This window comes from Ranitomeya variabilis, chromosome 6 (genome assembly GCF_051348905.1).
Source record: "Ranitomeya variabilis isolate aRanVar5 chromosome 6, aRanVar5.hap1, whole genome shotgun sequence".
Classification (NCBI taxonomy): domain Eukaryota; kingdom Metazoa; phylum Chordata; class Amphibia; order Anura; family Dendrobatidae; genus Ranitomeya; species Ranitomeya variabilis.
This window is the reverse complement of record NC_135237.1, coordinates 24,415,821-24,434,302: the sequence shown is the minus strand read 5'-3', so window position 1 is coordinate 24,434,302 and position 18,482 is coordinate 24,415,821. Positions and strand designations below refer to the sequence as shown.

At 44.1% G+C, this 18,482-nt stretch overlaps 1 protein-coding gene across 3 annotated transcripts in view; it reads right to left on the bottom strand.

Moving 5' to 3' along the window:
* The window catches only part of DGKB (diacylglycerol kinase beta), a 655,304-nt gene extending 638,228 nt beyond the window's left edge, over nt 1-17,076 (bottom strand). The window contains exon 1 of one of the 3 annotated variants that reach the window (XM_077268080.1): nt 16,547-17,076. The gene's annotated coding sequence lies outside the window, so the exon portion shown is untranslated. Of the gene's footprint in view, nt 1-16,419; nt 16,504-16,546 lie in introns of those variants that run through there. The other 2 variants (XM_077268081.1, XM_077268082.1) reach the window with 2 other exon arrangements.
* Between the last annotated feature and the right edge of the window lie 1,406 nt (nt 17,077-18,482).

The following is an 18,482-nucleotide window of genomic DNA, read 5'->3' as shown; positions in this document are numbered from 1 at the left end:
CGTCAGGCTGGCACAAAACAGGCGCCGAAGTAAACCGGCGTTTCAACTCCTGGAAAGCCTCCACGGCAGCAGGAGCCCAGTTAGCTACATCGGAGCCCTTCTTGGTCATATCCGTCAACGGTTTCACAATGCTAGAAAAATTAGCAATAAAACGACGGTAGAAGTTAGCGAAGCCCAAGAACTTCTGAAGACTCTTAACTGACGAGGGCTGAGTCCAATCAAGAATAGCTCGGACCTTGACTGGGTCCATCTCCACAGCAGAAGGAGAAAAAATGAACCCCAAAAAGGGAACCTTCTGTACACCAAAAAGACACTTTGAGCCCTTGACAAACAAAGAATTTTCACGCAAAATTTTAAAGACCAACCTGACCTGCTCCACATGCGAATCCCAGTCATCAGAAAAAACCAGAATATCATCCAGATAAACGATCAAAAATTTATCCAGATACTTCCGGAAAATGTCATGCATAAAGGACTGAAAAACTGAAGGCGCATTGGAGAGCCCAAAAGGCATCACCAAGTACTCAAAATGACCTTCGGGCGTATTGAATGCGGTTTTCCATTCATCACCTTGCTTAACCCCTTCACCCCCAAGGGTGGTTTGCACGTTAATGACCGGGCCAATTTTTACAATTCTGACCACTGTCCCTTTATGAGGCTATAACTCTGGAACGCTTTGACGGATCTTGGCGATTCTGACATTGTTTTCTCGTGACATATTGTACTTCATGTTAGTGGTAAAATTTATTCGATATAACTTGCATTTATTTGTGAAAAAAATGAATATTTGGCGAAAATTTTGAAAATTTCGCAATTTTCCAACTTTGAATTTTTATGCCCTTAAATCACAGACATATGTCACGCAAAATACTTAATAAGTAACATTTCCCACATGTCTACTTTACATCAGTACAATTTTGGAACCAAAATTTTTTTTTGTGACGGAGTTATAAGGGTTAAAAGTTGACCAGCAATTTCTCATTTTTACAACACCATTTTTTTTTAGGGACCACATCTCATTTGAAGTCATTTTGAGGGGTCTATATGATAGAAAATACTCAAGTGTGACACCATTCTAAAAACTGCACCCCTCAAGGTGCTCAAAACCACATTCAAGAAGTTTATTAACCCTTCAGGTGTTTCACAGGAATTTTTTGAATGTTTAAATAAAAATGAGCATTTAACTTTTTTTCACACACAATTTATTTCAGCTCCAATTTGTTTTATTTTACCAAGGGTAACAGGAGAAAATGGACCCCCAAAGTTGTTGTACAATTTGTCCTGAGTACGCTGATACCCCATATGTGAGGGTAAACCACTGTTTGGGCGTATGGCAGAGCTCGGAAGGAAAGGAGCGCCATTTGACTTTTCAATGCAAAATTGACTGGAATTGAGATGGGACGCCATGTTGCGTTTGGAGAGCCCCTGATGTGCCTAAACACTGAAACCCCCTACAAGTGACACCATTTTGGAAAGTAGACCCCCTAAGGAACTTATCTTGATGTGTGGTGAGCACTTTGACCCACCAAGTGCTTCACAGAAGTTTATAATGCAGAGCCGTAAAAATAAAAAATCATATTTTTTCACAAAAATGATCTTTTTGCCCCCAATTTTTTATTTTCCCAAGGGTAAGAGAAGAAATTGGACCCCAAAAAATGTTGTGCAATTTGTCCTGAGTACGATGATACCCCATATGTGGGTGTAAACCATTGTTTGGGCGCATGGCAGAGCTTGGAAGGGAAGGAGCGCCATTTGACTTTTCAATGCAAAATTGACTGGAATTGAGATGGGACGCCATGTTGCGTTTGGAGAGCCCCTGATGTGCCTAAACATTGAAACTCCCTACAAGTGACACCATTTTGGAAAGTAGACCCCCTAAGGAACTTATCTAGATGTGTGGTGAGCACTTTGACCCACCAAGTGCTTCACAGAAGTTTATAATGCAGAGCCGTAAAAATAAAAAATCATATTTTTTCACAAAAATGATCTTTTTGCCCCCAATTTTTTATTTTCCCAAGGGTAAGAGAAGAAATTGGACCCCAAAAAATGTTGTGCAATTTGTCCTGAGTACGATGATACCCCATATGTGGGTGTAAACCATTGTTTGGGCGCATGGCAGAGCTTGGAAGGGAAGGAGCGCCATTTGACTTTTCAATGCAAAATTGACTGGAATTGAGATGGGACGCCATGTTGCGTTTGGAGAGCCCCTGATGTGCCTAAACATTGAAACTCCCTACAAGTGACACCATTTTGGAAAGTAGACCCCCTAAGGAACTTATCTAGATGTGTGGTGAGCACTTTGACCCACCAAGTGCTTCACAGAAGTTTATAATGCAGAGCCGTAAAAATAAAAAATCATATTTTTTCACAAAAATGATCTTTTTGCCCCCAATTTTTTATTTTCCCAAGGGTAAGAGAAGAAATTGGACCCCAAAAAATGTTGTGCAATTTGTCCTGAGTACGCTGATACCCCATATGTGGGTGTAAACCATTGTTTGGGCGCATGGCAGAGCTTGGAAGGGAAGGAGCGCCATTTGACTTTTCAATGCAAAATTGACTGGAATTGAGATGGGACGCCATGTTGCGTTTGGAGAGCCCCTGATGTGCCTAAACACTGAAACCCCCTACAAGTGACACCATTTTGGAAAGTAGACCCCCTAAGGAACTTATCTTGATGTGTGGTGAGCACTTTGACCCACCAAGTGCTTCACAGAAGTTTATAATGCAGAGCCGTAAAAATAAAAAATCATATTTTTTCACAAAAATGATCTTTTCGCCCCCAATTTTTTATTTTCCCAAGGGTAAGAGAAGAAATTGGACCCCAAAAAATGTTGTGCAATTTGTCCTGAGTACGCTGATACCCCATATGTGGGTGTAAACCATTGTTTGGGCGCATGGCAGAGCTTGGAAGGGAAGGAGCGCCATTTGACTTTTCAATGCAAAATTGACTGGAATTGAGATGGGACGCCATGTTGCGTTTGGAGAGCCCCTGATGTGCCTAAACATTGAAACTCCCTACAAGTGACACCATTTTGGAAAGTAGACCCCCTAAGGAACTTATCTAGATGTGTTTTGAGAGCTTTGAACCCCCAAGTGTTTCACTACAGATTATAACGCAGAGCCGTGAAAATAATTTTTATTTTTTTTCTCAAAAATGATTTTTTAGCACCCAGCTTTGTATTTTTACAAGGGTAACAGAATAAATTGGACCCCAAAATTTGTTTTCCAATTTGTCCTGAGTACGCTGATACCCCATATGTGGGGGGGAACCACTGTTTGGGCGCATGACAGAGCTCGGAAGGGAAGGAGCGCCATTTGGAATGCAGACTTAAATGGATTGGTCAGCAGCCGTCACGTTGCATTTGCAGAGCCCCTGATGTACCCAAACAGTACAAACCCCCCACAAGTGACCCCATATTGGAAACTAGACCTCCCAAAGAACTTATCTAGATGTGTTTTGAGAACTTTGAACCCCCAAGTGTTTCACTAAAGTTTATAGCGCAAAGCCGTGAAAATAAAAATTCTTTTTTTTTTTCACAAAAATGATTTTTTAGCCCCCAGTTTTGTATTTTCACAAGGGTAACAGGATAAATTAGACCCCAAAAGTTGTTGTCCAATTTGTCCTGAGTACGCTGATACCCCATATGTGGGGGGGAACCACTGTTTGGGTGCATGACAGAGCTCGGAAGGGAAGGAGCGCCATTTGGAATGCAGCCTTAAATGGATTGGTCTGCAGGCGTCACGTTGCATTTGCAGAGCCCCTGATGTACCCAAACAGTACAAACCCCCCACAAGTGACCCCATATTGGAAACTAGACCTCCCAAGGAACTTATCTAGATGTGTTGTGAGAACTTTGAACCCCCAAGTGTTTCACTACAGTTTATAACGCAGAGCCGTGAAAATAAAACATCTTTTTTTTCCCACAAAAATGATTTTTAGCCCCCCAAATTTTTATTTTCCTAAGGATAACAAGAGAACTTGGACCCCAGAAGTTGTTGTTCAATTTGTCCCGAGTACGCTGATAACACATATGTTGGGGTAAACCCCTTTTTGGGCGCACGGGAGAGCTCGGAAGGGAAGGAGCACTGTTTTACTTTTTCAACGCAGAATTGGCTGGAATTGAGATTGGACGCCATGTCGCGCTTGTAGAGCCCCTGATGTGCCTGGACAGTGGAAACTCCCCAATTCTACCTGAAACCCTAACCCAAACACACCCCTAACCCTAATCCCAACGGTAACCCTAACCACACCCCTAGCCCTGACACACCCATAATTCTAATCCCAACCCTAATCCAAACGTAAATGTAATCCAAACCCTAACCCTAACTTTAGCCCCAACCCTAACTTTAGCCCCAACCCTAACTTTACCTCCAACCCTAGCCCTAACCCTAACCCTAACCCTACCCCTAACCCTAACCCTAAACGTGACTGAAATACGTGGCACTGAAATACGTGGCACTGAAATACGTGGCACTGAAATACGTGGCACTGAAATACGTGGCACTGAAATACGTGATACGTGGCACTTAAATACGTGGCACTGAAACACGTGGCACTGAAATACGTGATACGTGGCACTGAAATACGTGGCACTGAAATACGTGGCACTGAAATACGTGGCACTGAAATACGTGGCACTGAAATACGTGGCACTGAAATATGTGATACGTGGCACTGAAATACGTGGCACTGAAATACGTGGCACTGAAATACGTGGCACTGAAATACGTGGCACTGAAATACGTGGCACTGAAATACGTGATACGTGGCACTGAAATACGTGGCACTGAAATACGTGGCACTGAAATACGTGATACGTGGCACTTAAATACGTGGCACTGAAACACGTGGCACTGAAATACGTGATACGTGGCACTGAAATACGTGATACGTGGCACTGAAATACGTGGCACTGAAATACGTGGCACTGAAATACGTGGCACTGAAATACGTGGCACTGAAATACGTGGCACTGAAATACGTGATACGTGGCACTTAAATACGTGGCACTGAAACACGTGGCACTGAAATACGTGATACGTGGCACTGAAATACGTGGCACTGAAATACGTGGCACTGAAATACGTGGCACTGAAATACGTGGCACTGAAATACGTGGCACTGAAATATGTGATACGTGGCACTGAAATACGTGGCACTGAAATACGTGGCACTGAAATACGTGGCACTGAAATACGTGGCACTGAAATACGTGGCACTGAAATACGTGATACGTGGCACTGAAATACGTGGCACTGAAATACGTGGCACTGAAATACGTGATACGTGGCACTTAAATACGTGGCACTGAAACACGTGGCACTGAAATACGTGATACGTGGCACTGAAATACGTGATACGTGGCACTGAAATACGTGGCACTGAAATACGTGGCACTGAAATACGTGATACGTGGCACTTAAATACGTGGCACTGAAACACGTGGCACTGAAATACGTGATACGTGGCACTGAAATACGTGATACGTGGCACTGAAATACGTGGCACTGAAATACGTGGCACTGAAATACGTGGCACTGAAATACGTGGCACTGAAATACGTGATACGTGGCACTGAAATACGTGGCACTGAAATACGTGGCACTGAAATACGTGGCACTGAAATACGTGGCACTGAAATACGTGGTACTAAAATATGTGGCACTGAAATACGTGATACGTGGCACTGAAATACGTGATACGTGGCACTGAAATATGTGATACGTGGCACTGAAATACGTGGCACTGAAACACGTGGCACTGAAATACGTGGCACTGAAATACGTGGCACTGAAATACGTGGCACTATGACTGTCAGAAAATGTTCATTAAACGGTTACGGGTGAGGTTAGGGGTAGGGTTAGGGTTTGGATCCCTTTATCACCTTGATGGTGGTGGGTGGCTTTTCAGTGTGTTTAAATGCATGCGTTTTTAACGCAAACAAACGCATGTGCTTAAAAACGCAAGAAAATACTGCAGGTTGTATTTCTGAAAATGAACGCATGCAGAAAAAAAACGCATGCGTTTGAAAACGCGACCAAACGCGTACAAAAAAACCGCATGCGTTTTCAATGTTAAATATAGGGAAAAAACGCATGCGTTTTTTTGTGCAAAAAACGCTGCAGACAAAAACGCAAGTGTGAAACCAGCGACGCTTTTTATAGCAAAAAAGTTTTTGCGTCTCCACATTTTGAGACCTATAATTTTTCCACATTTTGCTCCACAGAGTCATGTGAGGTCTTGTTTTTTGCGGGACGAGTTGACGTTTTTATTGGTAACATTTTCGGACACGTGACCGTTTTTGATCGCTTTTTATTCCGATTTTTGTGAGGCAGAATGACCAAAAACCAGCTATTCATGAATTTCTTTTGGGGGAGGCGTTTATACCGTTCCGCGTTTGGTAAAATTGATAAAGCAGTTTTATTCGTCGGGTCAGTACGATTACAGCGATATCTCATTTATATCATTTTTTTATGTTTTGGCGCTTTTATACGATAAAAACTAAAATATAGAAAAAATAATTATTTTCGTATCGCTTTATTCTCAGGACTATAACTTTTTTATTTTTTTGCTGATAATTTTGTATGGCGGCTTGTTTTTTGCGGGACAAGATGACGTTTTCAGCGGTACCATGGATATTTATATCAGTCTTTTTGATCGCGTGTTATTCCACTTTTTGTTCGGCGGTATGGTAATAAAGCGTTGTTTTTTGCCTCGTTTTTTGTTTTTTTTTCTTACGGTGTTTACTGAAGGGGTTAACTAGTGGGGCAGTTTTATAGGTTGGGTCGTTACGGACGCGGCGATACTAAATATGTGTACTTTTATTGTTTTGTTTTTTTTATTTAGATAAAGAAATGTATTTATGGGAATAATATATATTTTTTTTTTATTATTTATTTAGGATTTTTTTTTTTTTTTTTTTTACACATGTGGAAAATTTTTTTTTTAACTTTTTTACTTTGTCCCAGGGGGGGACATCACAGATCATTGATCTGGCAGTGTGCACAGCACTCTGCCAGATCGACGATCTGCTGTGCAGGGCTGCAGGCTTACCAAGTGTCTGCTCTGAGCAGACACTCGGTAAGCCACCTCCTTCCCTGCAGGACCCGGATGCCGCGGCCATCTTGGATCCGGGACCTGCAGCCAGGAAGGAGGTAGGAGACCCTCGCAGCAACGCGATCACATCGCGTTGCTCCGGGGGTCTCAGGGAAGCCCGCAGGGAGCCCCCTCCCTGCGCGATGCTTCCCTATACCGCCGGTACACTGCGATCATGTTTGATCGCGGTGTGCCGGGGGTTAATGTGCCGGGGGCGGTCCGTGACCGCTCCTGGCACATAGTGCCGGATGTCAGCTGCGATAGTCAGCTGACACCCGGCCGCGATCGGCCGCGCTCCCCCCGTGAGCGCCGCTGATCGGTGATGACGTACTATCCCGTCGGCGGTCATACGGGCCCACCCCACCTCGACGGGATAGTACGTCAAATGTCGGGAAGGGGTTAATGCGCACAAGGTTGTACGCACCACGAAGGTCTATCTTGGTGAACCACTTGGCACCCTTAATCCGGGCAAATAAGTCAGACAACAGCGGTAAAGGATACTGAAATTTGACAGTGATCTTATTTAAAAGCCGATAATCAATACAAGGTCTCAAAGATCCGTCCTTTTTTGCCACAAAAAAGAATCCCGCACCAAGAGGGGAAGAAGACGGACGAATATGTCCTTTCTCCAGAGACTCCTTGATATATGAACGCATAGCGGTATGTTCAGGTACCGACAGATTAAACAGTCTTCCCTTAGGAAACTTACTGCCTGGGATCAAATCTATAGCACAGTCACAGTCCCTATGAGGAGGCAGTGCACTGGACTCAGACTCACTGAAGACATCCTGATAATCAGACAAATACTCCGGAACTTCCGAAGGCGTAGAAGAAGCAATAGACACAGGCAGGGAATCCCCATGAATACCACGACAGCCCCAACTTGAGACTGACATAGCCTTCCAGTCCAGGACTGGATTATGGGTCTGTAACCATGGCAGCCCTAAAACAACCAAATCATGCATTTTATGTAAAACCAGGAAACGTATCACCTCGCGGTGTTCAGGAGTCATGCACATGGTAACCTGTGTCCAATACTGCGGTTTATTTGCTGCCAATGGTGTAGCATCAATACCCCTAAGAGGAATAGGATTTTCTAATGGTTCAAGAGTAAAACCACAGCGCTTAGCAAATGAGAGATCCATGAGACTCAGGGCAGCACCTGAATCTACAAACGCCATGACAGGATAAGATGACAGTGAGCAAATCAAAGTTACAGACAGAATAAATTTAGGTTGCAAATTACCAACGGTGACAGGACTAACAACCTTAGCTATACGTTTAGAGCATGCTGAGATAACATGTGTAGAATCACCACAGTAGTAGCACAAGCCATTCCGGCGTCTATGAATTTTCCGCTCATTTCTAGTCAGGATTCTATCACATTGCATTAAATCAGGTGTCTGTTCAGACAACACCATGAGGGAATTTGCGGTTTTTCTATCACATTGCACCGAATTAGGTGTCTGTTCAGACAACACCATGAGGGATTTTGCGGTTTTGCGCTCCCGCAACCGCCGGTCAATTTGAATAGCCAGTGCCATAGTATCATTCAGACCTGTGGGAATGGGAAAACCCACCATAACATTCTTAATGGCTTCAGAAAGGCCATTTCTAAAATTAGCGGCCAGTGCACACTCGTTCCAATGTGTCAGCACGGACCATTTCCGAAATTTTTGGCAATACACTTCAGCCTCGTCCTGCCCCTGAGACATAGCCAGCAAGGCCTTTTCTGCCTGAATCTCAAGATTGGGTTCCTCATAAAGTAAACCGAGCGCCAGAAAAAACGCATCAAGATCAGCCAATGCCGGATCTCCTGGCGCCAGCGAAAAAGCCCAATCCTGAGGGTCGCCCCGTAAGAACGAAATAACAATTTTTACTTGCTGAGCAGAATCTCCAGATGAACAGGGTCTCAGGGACAAAAACAATTTACAATTATTCACGAAATTCCTAAACTTAAACCTGTCTCCGGAAAATAGTTCAGGAATCGGTATTTTAGGTTCTGACCTAGGATTTCTGATAACATAGTCTTGTATGCCCTGCACACGAGTAGCCAGCTGGTCCACACTTGTAATCAAGGTCTGGACATTCATGTCTGCAGCAAGCATAGCCACTCTGAGGTAAAGGGGAAGAAGAAAAAAAAAAAAAAAAAAAAAACTCAGAATCTTCTTTCTTATAATCCCTCTTCTGCAATGCATTAAACATTTAATACTGGCCTGGCAAACTGTTATGACCCCAATGGCGAGGGTCTCAGAGGAACGTGGAAGTCTGCAGAATACAAAAATCCAGCTCATAGGGCAGTGGTAACTGGGTTGACCATATATCTACTCCTAACGCCAACACTAGAAGTAGCCGGGGATCATTCCTACGTTGATTCTAGATGACACGCGCCAGCCGGAGAATCTAGCTACCCCTAGTAGAGGAAAACAAAGACCTTTCTTGCCTCCAGAGAAGGGGACCCCAAAGCTGGATAGAAGCCCCCCACAAATAATGACGGTGAGGTAAGAGGAAATGACAAACACAGAAATGAATCAGGTTTAGCACAGAGAGGCCCGCTTACTGATAGCAGAATAAAGAAAGGTAACTTATATGGTCAACAAAAACCCTATCAAAATCCACACTGGAAATTCAAGAACCCCCGAACCGTCTAACGGTCCGGGGGGAGAACACCAGCTCCCTAGAGCTTCCAGCAAAGGTCAGGATATAGATTTGGAACAAGCTGGACAAAAATACAAAACCAAAACAAATAGCAAAAAGCAAAAGGCAGACTTAGCTGATATAACTGGAACCAGGATCAGTAGACAAGAGCACAGCAGACTAGCTCTGATAACTACGTTGCCAGGCATTGAACTGAAGGTCCAGGGAGCTTATATAGCAACACCCCTAACTAACGACCCAGGTGCGGATAAAAGGAATGACAGAAAAACCAGAGTCAAAAAACTAGTAACCACTAGAGGGAGCAAAAAGCAAATTCACAACAGAGCTCCCCCTATTGGTGGCTGCAGACAGAATTGTATCATGTATCTCTGTATACAGGGAGCTCCCCCTAGTGGTGGCTGCAGACAGAAACTTATCATGTATTTCTGTATACAGGGAGCTTCCCCTAGTGTTGACTGCAGACAGAATCTTATCATATATTTCTATATACAGGGAGCTCCCCCTAGTGGTGGCTGCAGACAGGATCTTATCATGTATCTCTGTATACAGGGAGCTCCTCCTAGTGGTGACTGCAGACAGAATCTTATCATGCATCTCTGTATACAGGGAGCTCCCCCTAGTGGTGACTGCAAACAGAATCTTACCATGCATCTCTGTATACAGGGAGCTCCCCCTAGTGGTGACTGCAGACAGAATCTTATCATGTATCTCTGTATACAGGGAGCTCCCCCTAGTGGTGGCTGCAGACAGAAACTTATCATGTATTTCTGTATACAGGGAGCTCCCCCTAGTGGTGGCTGCAGACAGGATCTTATCATGTATCTCTGTATACAGGGAGCTCCCCCTAGTGGTGGCTGCAGACAGAAACTTATCATGTATTTCTGTATACAGGGAGCTTCCCCTAGTGTTGACTGCAGACAGAATCTTATCATATATTTCTATATACAGGGAGCTCCCCCTAGTGGTGGCTGCAGACAGGATCTTATCATGTATCTCTGTATACATGGAGCTCCGCCTAGTGGTGACAGTAGACAGAATCTTATCATGTATCTCTGTATACAGGGAGCTCCCCCTAGAGGTGGCTGCAGACAGAATCTTATCATGTATCTCTGTATACAGGGAGCTCCCCCTAGTAGTGACTGCAGACAGGATCTTATCATGTATCTCTGTATACAGGGAGCTCCCCCTAGTGGTGGGTGCAGACAGGATCTTATCATGTATCTCTGTATACAGGGAGCTCCCCCTAGTGGTGGCTGGAGACAGGATCTTATCATGTATCTCTGTATACAGGGAGCTCCCCTAGTGGTGACTGCAGACAGGATCTTATCATGTATCTCTGTATACAGGGAGCTCCCCTGGTGGTGACTGCAGACAGGATCTTATCATGTATCTCTGTATACAGGGAGCTCCCCCTAGTGGTGGTTGCAGACAGGATCTTATCATGTATCTCTGTATACAGGGAGCTTCCCCTAGTGGTGGCTGCAGACAGGATCTTATCATGTACCTCTGTATACAGGGAGCTCCCCCTAGTGGTGGCTGCAGACAGGATCTTATCATGTACCTCTGTATACAGGGAGCTCCCCCTAGTGGTGGCTGGAGACAGGATCTTATCATGTATCTCTGTATACAGGGAGCTCCCCCTAGTGGTGACTGCAGAGAGGATCTTATCATGTATCTCTGTAAATAGGGAGCTCCCTCTAGTGGTGGCTGTAGATGGAATCTTATCATGTATCTCTCTATACAGGGAGCTCCCCCTAGTGGTGACTGCAGACAGGGTCTTATCATGTATCACTCTATACAGGGAGCTCCCCCTAGTGGTGGCTGCAGACAGGATCTTATCATGTATCTCTGTATACAGGGAGCTCCCCCTAGTGGTGACTGCAGACAGGATCTTATCATGTAGCAGAATCTAATCACTAGGGAGAGATTCCTGCAGCCACCACTAGAGGGAGCTCACAAGATACTGGTTGTATATTATCTTCAATGATAACACAGCATGCAGTGAGCTCCCCCTAGTGGTGGCTGATGGTAGCCAGAATTGTGAAAGAATCAGGAACTTTGGAACTTTGTATCTGGAAAACCTCATATTGTAAAGCATTATAATAATGTGCACATGCACATCAAAGGGGTTGTACATTATTATATTTCACATTCAACTGACTCAAATACTAATTCCTACATCTTTCTACCAGAGCATACAAGCTTGCTTGCTTCTCAATAGGTAGGTAATGTTGAAGGTTTCTCTGCAGTTTCACCTATGAGTTGTGGCAAATGGCAAACTCAGCTCTGCTGAATCTCCAAGCTAAAAGAGGTGGATATGTGAAATAAAACAATATATCTTAGGACTTGGTCCAGGAAAATATTTTCAGGTCAACCACATGTCTCTTTAACATTCACTTGCTGATGTAGCAGAGCTGAGTTTGTCATTGAGTCCATCCTATAGCAATAAGTGTATGTTTTACAATTCCACAGGACTGACGGTCGGTCGTCTTACTACATCTCTCAATGTGTTACCTGGATGCCTGATTGATGAAGCTGCAAAAAGGATTTTATGATAAATTCAGCTCTGCTAGGTCTGTAGTCACTTCTTACAGAGATACTCCAGCAGTTGCCGCTCCAATTACTAATTTCCAACAGGTTTTTATCAGTTGTAAAATTATTAACTTATTTATTTTCTGTAGTTGAGCTAAATGTGTGATAGTTAGAAAATCAAAAATTGTGGGATTTGCAAGGCAGATAAGTAGGTTAGATGTAGCAGAGCTCAGCGTGATAGATTTGGTTAGATTAGATATTAGTTCTTCAATACAAAAAGTGAATCTCCTATATTCTATACAGTCATTACACACAGAGTGATCTATTTCACATGTTTATTTCTGTTAATGTTGATGATTATGGCTTACAGCCAATGAAAACCCAAAAGTCATTATCTCTGTAAATTAGAATACTTTATAACACCAGCTTGAAAAATGATTGTAAAATCCGAACTGTTCCCTACTGAAATGTGTGTTCAGTAAATGCACTCAATACTTGGTCGCGGCTCCTTTTGCATCAATGACTGCATCAATGCGGCGTGGCATGGAGGCGATCAGCCTGTGGAGCTGCTGAGGGGTTATGGAAGCCCAGGTTGCTTTGATAGCAGCCTTCAGCTCGTCTGCATTGTTGGGTCTGGTGTCTCATCTTCCTCTTGACAATACTCCATAGATTCTCTATGGGGTTAAGGTCAGGAGAGTTTGCCGCCAATCAAGCCCAGTGATACTGTTGTTTTTACACCAGGTATTGGTACTTTTGTCAATGTGGACAGGGGCCAAGTCCTCCTGGAGAATGACATTTCCATCTCCAAAAAGCTTGTCGGCAGAGGGAAGCATGAAGGGTTCTACAATGTCCAGGTAGACGGCTGCGCTGACTTTGGTCTTGATAAAACACAGTGGACCTACACCAGCAGATGACATGGCTCCCCAAACCATCACTGATGGTGGAGACTTCACACCAGACCTCCAGCAGCTTGGATTGTGGCCTCTCCGCTCTTCCTCCAGACTCTGGGACCTTGGACCACTGACAACAGTCCGGTTCTTTGTCTCCTTGGCCCAGGTAAGACGCTTCTGGCATTGTCTATTGGTCATGAGTGGCTGACACAAGGAATGTGACACTTGTAGCCCATGTCCTGGAGACGTCTGTGTGTGGTGAAGCAATGACTCCAGCAGCAGTCCACTCCTGGTGAATCTCCACATTATTGAATGGCCTTTTCTTAACAATCCTTTCCAGGCTGCGGTTATCCCGGTTGCTTGTGCACCTTTTTCTACCACACTTTTTCCTTCCACTTTCCATTAATATTCTTGGATACAGCACTGTGTGAACAGCCGGCTTCTTTAGCAATTACCTTTTGTGGCTTCTCCTCCTTGTGGAGTGTGTCAGTGGCGCCTTCTGGACATCTGTCAGTCAGCAGTCTTCCCCATGATTGTGGAGCTACTGAAACAGACTAAGGACCTTTACAAGCGCTTAGGAGCCTTTGCAGGTGTTTTTTGTTAATTATTCTAATTTACTGAGATAATGACTTTTGGGTTTTCATTGGCTGTAAGCCATAATCATCAACATTAACAGAAATAAACACTTGAAATAAATCACTCTGTCTGGAATGACTCTATAGAATATAGGACATTCACTTTTTGTATCGAAGAACTGAAATAAATTCACTTTTTGATGATATTCTAATTTTGTGAGAAGCACCTGTAGCTGGGTCCGTCAGACACAGCAGAGCTAAGTTTGGTAGGTTTGTTGGATTTTACAGACCTTAGATTGAGAATGATAGCAGAGCAAGGTTTGTCATACGTAGCAATAAAAAGTTTGTCAAAGATTTAAGGCTGGATCTATAGATGTTGTAAAGTGTCACATAAAGCAGAGCTGAGTTTGTTAGACCTGCCAGAACTAAGCTAGTGAGGTGCACAGTAGTAGAACTGTCTGTTACAGATGCAGCGAGAGTTTGTGATATGTGTGTATGTCAGATGCAGCAAGGCTGTGTTTGTTAGATTTAGTAAAGCTAGGCTTTGAGGCTTCTTGGACCAGTTTAGGGCAGATGTAGCTGAATTGTGTTTCTTAGATGCTGTAGGGCTAAATGTATCGGATGTAGCAAAACTCTGTTTGCCAAATGTGGCAGAAGTGTGTTTGTCAGGTGTAGTCCAGACAGATTTAGCAGATCTGACTTTGTGAAATAAAGAAGAGCAAAGTAAATATGTCATGGGTAGGAAAGCAAAATGTATCATGGGGCAGAGATAAGTTTGGGTCACAGATGGTTTTTTTATGCAGAGCTTTGGCTGTCATTGCAGAGCTATGTTTGTAATTTGCAAACCTATGTTTGCCATGTACAGAGCTATATTTGTCCTGTGCAAAGCTATGTTCGTCATGTGTACAGCTACAATTGTTGTGTTCAGAGCTATGTTTGTCGTGTACACTGCTATATTTGTGATGCGCAGGGCTATGTTGTGTGCACAGCCGTTTGTCGTGTGCAGAGCTATGTTTCTCGTGTGCAGAGCTATGTTTGTCATATGCAAAGATATTTTTGTCATGTGCACAGCTATGTGTCATGTGCAGTGCTATGTTTACCATGTGCAGAGCTTTGGTTGTCATGTGCAAAGCTATACTTGTCGTGTGCAGAGCTATGTTTGCCCTGTGCAGAGTTATGTTTATCATGTGCAGGGCTATGTTTGTCATATGCAGAGCTATGTTTGTAATGTGCAGGGCTATGTTTGTTGTGTGCAGAGTTACGTTTGTAACGTGCAGAGCTATTTTTGTCGTGTGCAGAGCTATGTTTGTCATGTGTAGGGTTATACTTGTCCTGTGCACAGTTATGTTTGCTATGTGCAGGGCTATATTTGTCCTTTGCAGAGCTATGTTTGTAATGTGCAGGGCTATGTTTGTAATGTGCAGGGCTATGTTTGTCATATGCAGAGCTATGTTTGTAATGCGCAGGGCTATGTTTGTTGTGTGCAGAGTTACGTTTGTAATGTGCAGAGCTATTTTTGTCGTGTGCAGAGCTATGTTTGTCATGTGTAGGGTTATACTTGTCCTGTGCACAGTTATGTTTGCTATGTGCAGGGCTATATTTGTCCTTTGCAGAGCTATGTTTGTAATGTGCAGGGCTATGTTTGTAATGTGCAGGGCTATGTTTGTAATGTGCAGGGCTATGTTTGTCATATGCAGAGCTATGTTTGTAATGTGCAGGGCTATGTTTGTTGTGTGCAGAGTTACGTTTGTAATGTGCAGAGCTATTTTTGTCGTGTGCAGAGCTATGTTTGTCATGTGTAGGGTTATACTTGTCCTGTGCACAGTTATGTTTGCTATGTGTAGCGCTATATTTGTCCTTTGCAGAGCTATGTTTGTAATGTGCAGGGCTATGTTTGTAATATGCAGGGCTATGTTTGTAATGTGCAGGGCTATGTTTGTCATATGCAGAGCTATGTTTGTAATGTGCAGGGCTATGTTTGTAATGTGTAGGGTTATACTTGTCCTGTGCACAGTTATGTTTGCTATGTGCAGGGCTATGTTCGTCCTTTGCAGAGCTATGTTTGACATATGCAGAGCTATGTTTGCTATGTGCAGGGCTATGTTTGTCATATGCAGAGCTATGTTTGTCATGTGCAGAGTTATGTTTGTCATGTGCAGAGTTATGTTTGTCATGTGCAGAGCTAAGTTTGTAAAATGCAACACAGCCTGATTTGTAAGACGGATCAGAGTCGAATTCGTCATATCGCCCCTTGGGCAATTTCACCTCTGCTACATCTGTAGCCAACACTATTCTAGCACAATAAAGATGGCAGCCGGTTCCTGACCCTTCTTCCCATTTTTCTGACTGACAGCTAGAATCCTGCCATTTTTTACTGAATGACAACACATTTGCCCGGATACAGATAGCACGGCCCGTGTTTGTGTTGTGATCCACCACGGTGAAAAGTCGCGCTCCATCCTGCGGAATCATAAAGATCACTATTAAAAAAAAAGTAAGATTCTGGAACAGACGGGAAACCACATCCCCCAGTCCGCAGACTCCAACCTGCACCTGCCGACAACTTCCACGGATATCGTTACCTTGATTGACGGATATTCCGTTTTCATGCCGCATTAACCCTTCAGAAGCCCTCATGCCCACTCTGTGCCCAGACTCTGCCACCTACCTGACCTGCAGATCTTTCCAGCTGCAAACAGCAGGCACAAGGAATCCAATGTGTATGGCACGTATACCGGTAATTCAGGGCACCCCCCACCACCAGCACCTCCAGCCAACCAGGACTGCACACTTACCTGATGCTGCCATTGAGGGCTCCACACACCACCAGCCCTGGGGCTCCTAGGATGCTGCTGCTGCTGCTGCTGCTGCGGCTCTTCTTCTAGCCCCCTCCTCAGATGACCACTTGCATGGAGGGGATGTCAGGCAGCAGCTGGGGGCTTGTTGCAGGGGGACAGGTTATTTTTTTTTCCCCCCTCTTGCTTATTCCCTTTTTTTTTTTGCTAATTGCACAATTCAGAGGATCTGATCCCTTTCCTACCTTGCTGCACTAATGTGATCCAGCAGAATGTCACCAGGCTCCATCTAGTGGAATTAATGAAGGATTCAGTTACCATTGATTTTCTTGTTTATGTCCCCCCCATCCTCCTCCTCTCTTCTCTGTCTCTTCTCTCTCTTCTCTCTCTCTCTAGCATGTCTCTGTTTTCTGTATAAACCGGTGGTCCAGGAGGGGAAGGAGGAGGAGGAGGATGAGGAGGAGGAAGCTCTCCCCCCCAACTACTCCATCCCCATCCCTCCCTCAGATCCTGCAGTCTTTCTCAGCTTCAGTGATGTCACAGGCGCTGTACTGTACAATCCCCCCAAGCCCCCCAGGGATTCCCCTATAGTGGAGATGACTGACACCAGCAAGGACTTTTGTTTGTTTGTTTATTTATTGTATCGTTTTGTTACATTGTTGCTCTTTTTTTAATATAATATGTTGCAGTGATGATGGTGGATCACAGGGGATCGGAGCCTATCACCACCCGGCTCTGGTGGTTATGTAATCAGCGCACATCCCCGGGGACAGCTTAGCGTTATGTCCCAGCTGCTCGTCCCTTAGAGAGCGAGAAGGAAAAATAAAATGTGACATTTCTGTGATCGCGCAGCCTCTGGTTAATGAAATTATGGAGTTTAGTGTTCATCGCACACTTAACGACACATTTAGGGGGGGACGCACTAAAGTATGAGGACATGCGCAAGACTTGTGGGACAGCGGAGGACCTACAGTCGGTGCAGGGGTTGTACCCAGGTTCTGGAGTCTTTGGCCCTTATCAGAAGATCAGTATTATTAAAGGGTTATTCCACCACCCAAAAAAAAGTTACCGGCTGCTGGGGACCCCAGTAATCATGAAAACGGGGCTCTGCAGTGGAGATGTGCATGATTGACCTTCGCTCCATTCATTGTCTATGAGACTGATAAAAAATAGCTGTACAGTTCCATAGGCAATGAATGGAGCGGAGGCCGAGCATATGCAGTTCTGGTTCTTTCAGGACTGGGCTGCAGAGCACTGGTTTTAGCAATTTGCTTTGCTTCCGTCAATGCTGAGGCGAAATCACTCTACCACACCCTATTCCACCACCAAAAAAAAAGTTATCCCCTATCATTATGATAGATAATATCTGATTGGGTGTATGGGGTGTATCTGCTGGGGACCCCAGTAATCCTGAGAATGGGGCTCTGCAGTGGAGGTGTGCATGATTGACCTTCGCTCCATTCATTGTCTATGAGACTGATAAAAAATAGCTGTACAGTTCCATAGGCAATGAATAGAGCGGAGGCCGAGCATATGCAGTTCTGGTTCTTTCAGGACTGGGCTGCAGAGCACAGGTTTTCGAATTTGCTTTGCTTCCGTCAATGCTGAGTAGAAATCACTCTACTGTGACGGGACACCACTCCCTATTATATTTATGGAGGCATCATGGCTAATGCTCCAAGGTGCCAGGAAATTCAGTACTACGAGACTACTGCAACCGCTACTTAAAGGGTAAATTTGAGGGAATATGAGTGCTGTGTACATTTACAAATGGTATCCGGAAAGCAGTATTTTTTGTGGCTACATGATTTAAGGTTACTATCAGGGAAGCAGCACTACCTGTGCCTACATCATTCATAGCTATAATTTACAGTTACTATAAGGGAAGCAGTACTATCTGTGCCTATATAATTAACAGATAATGTCAAGGGAGCAG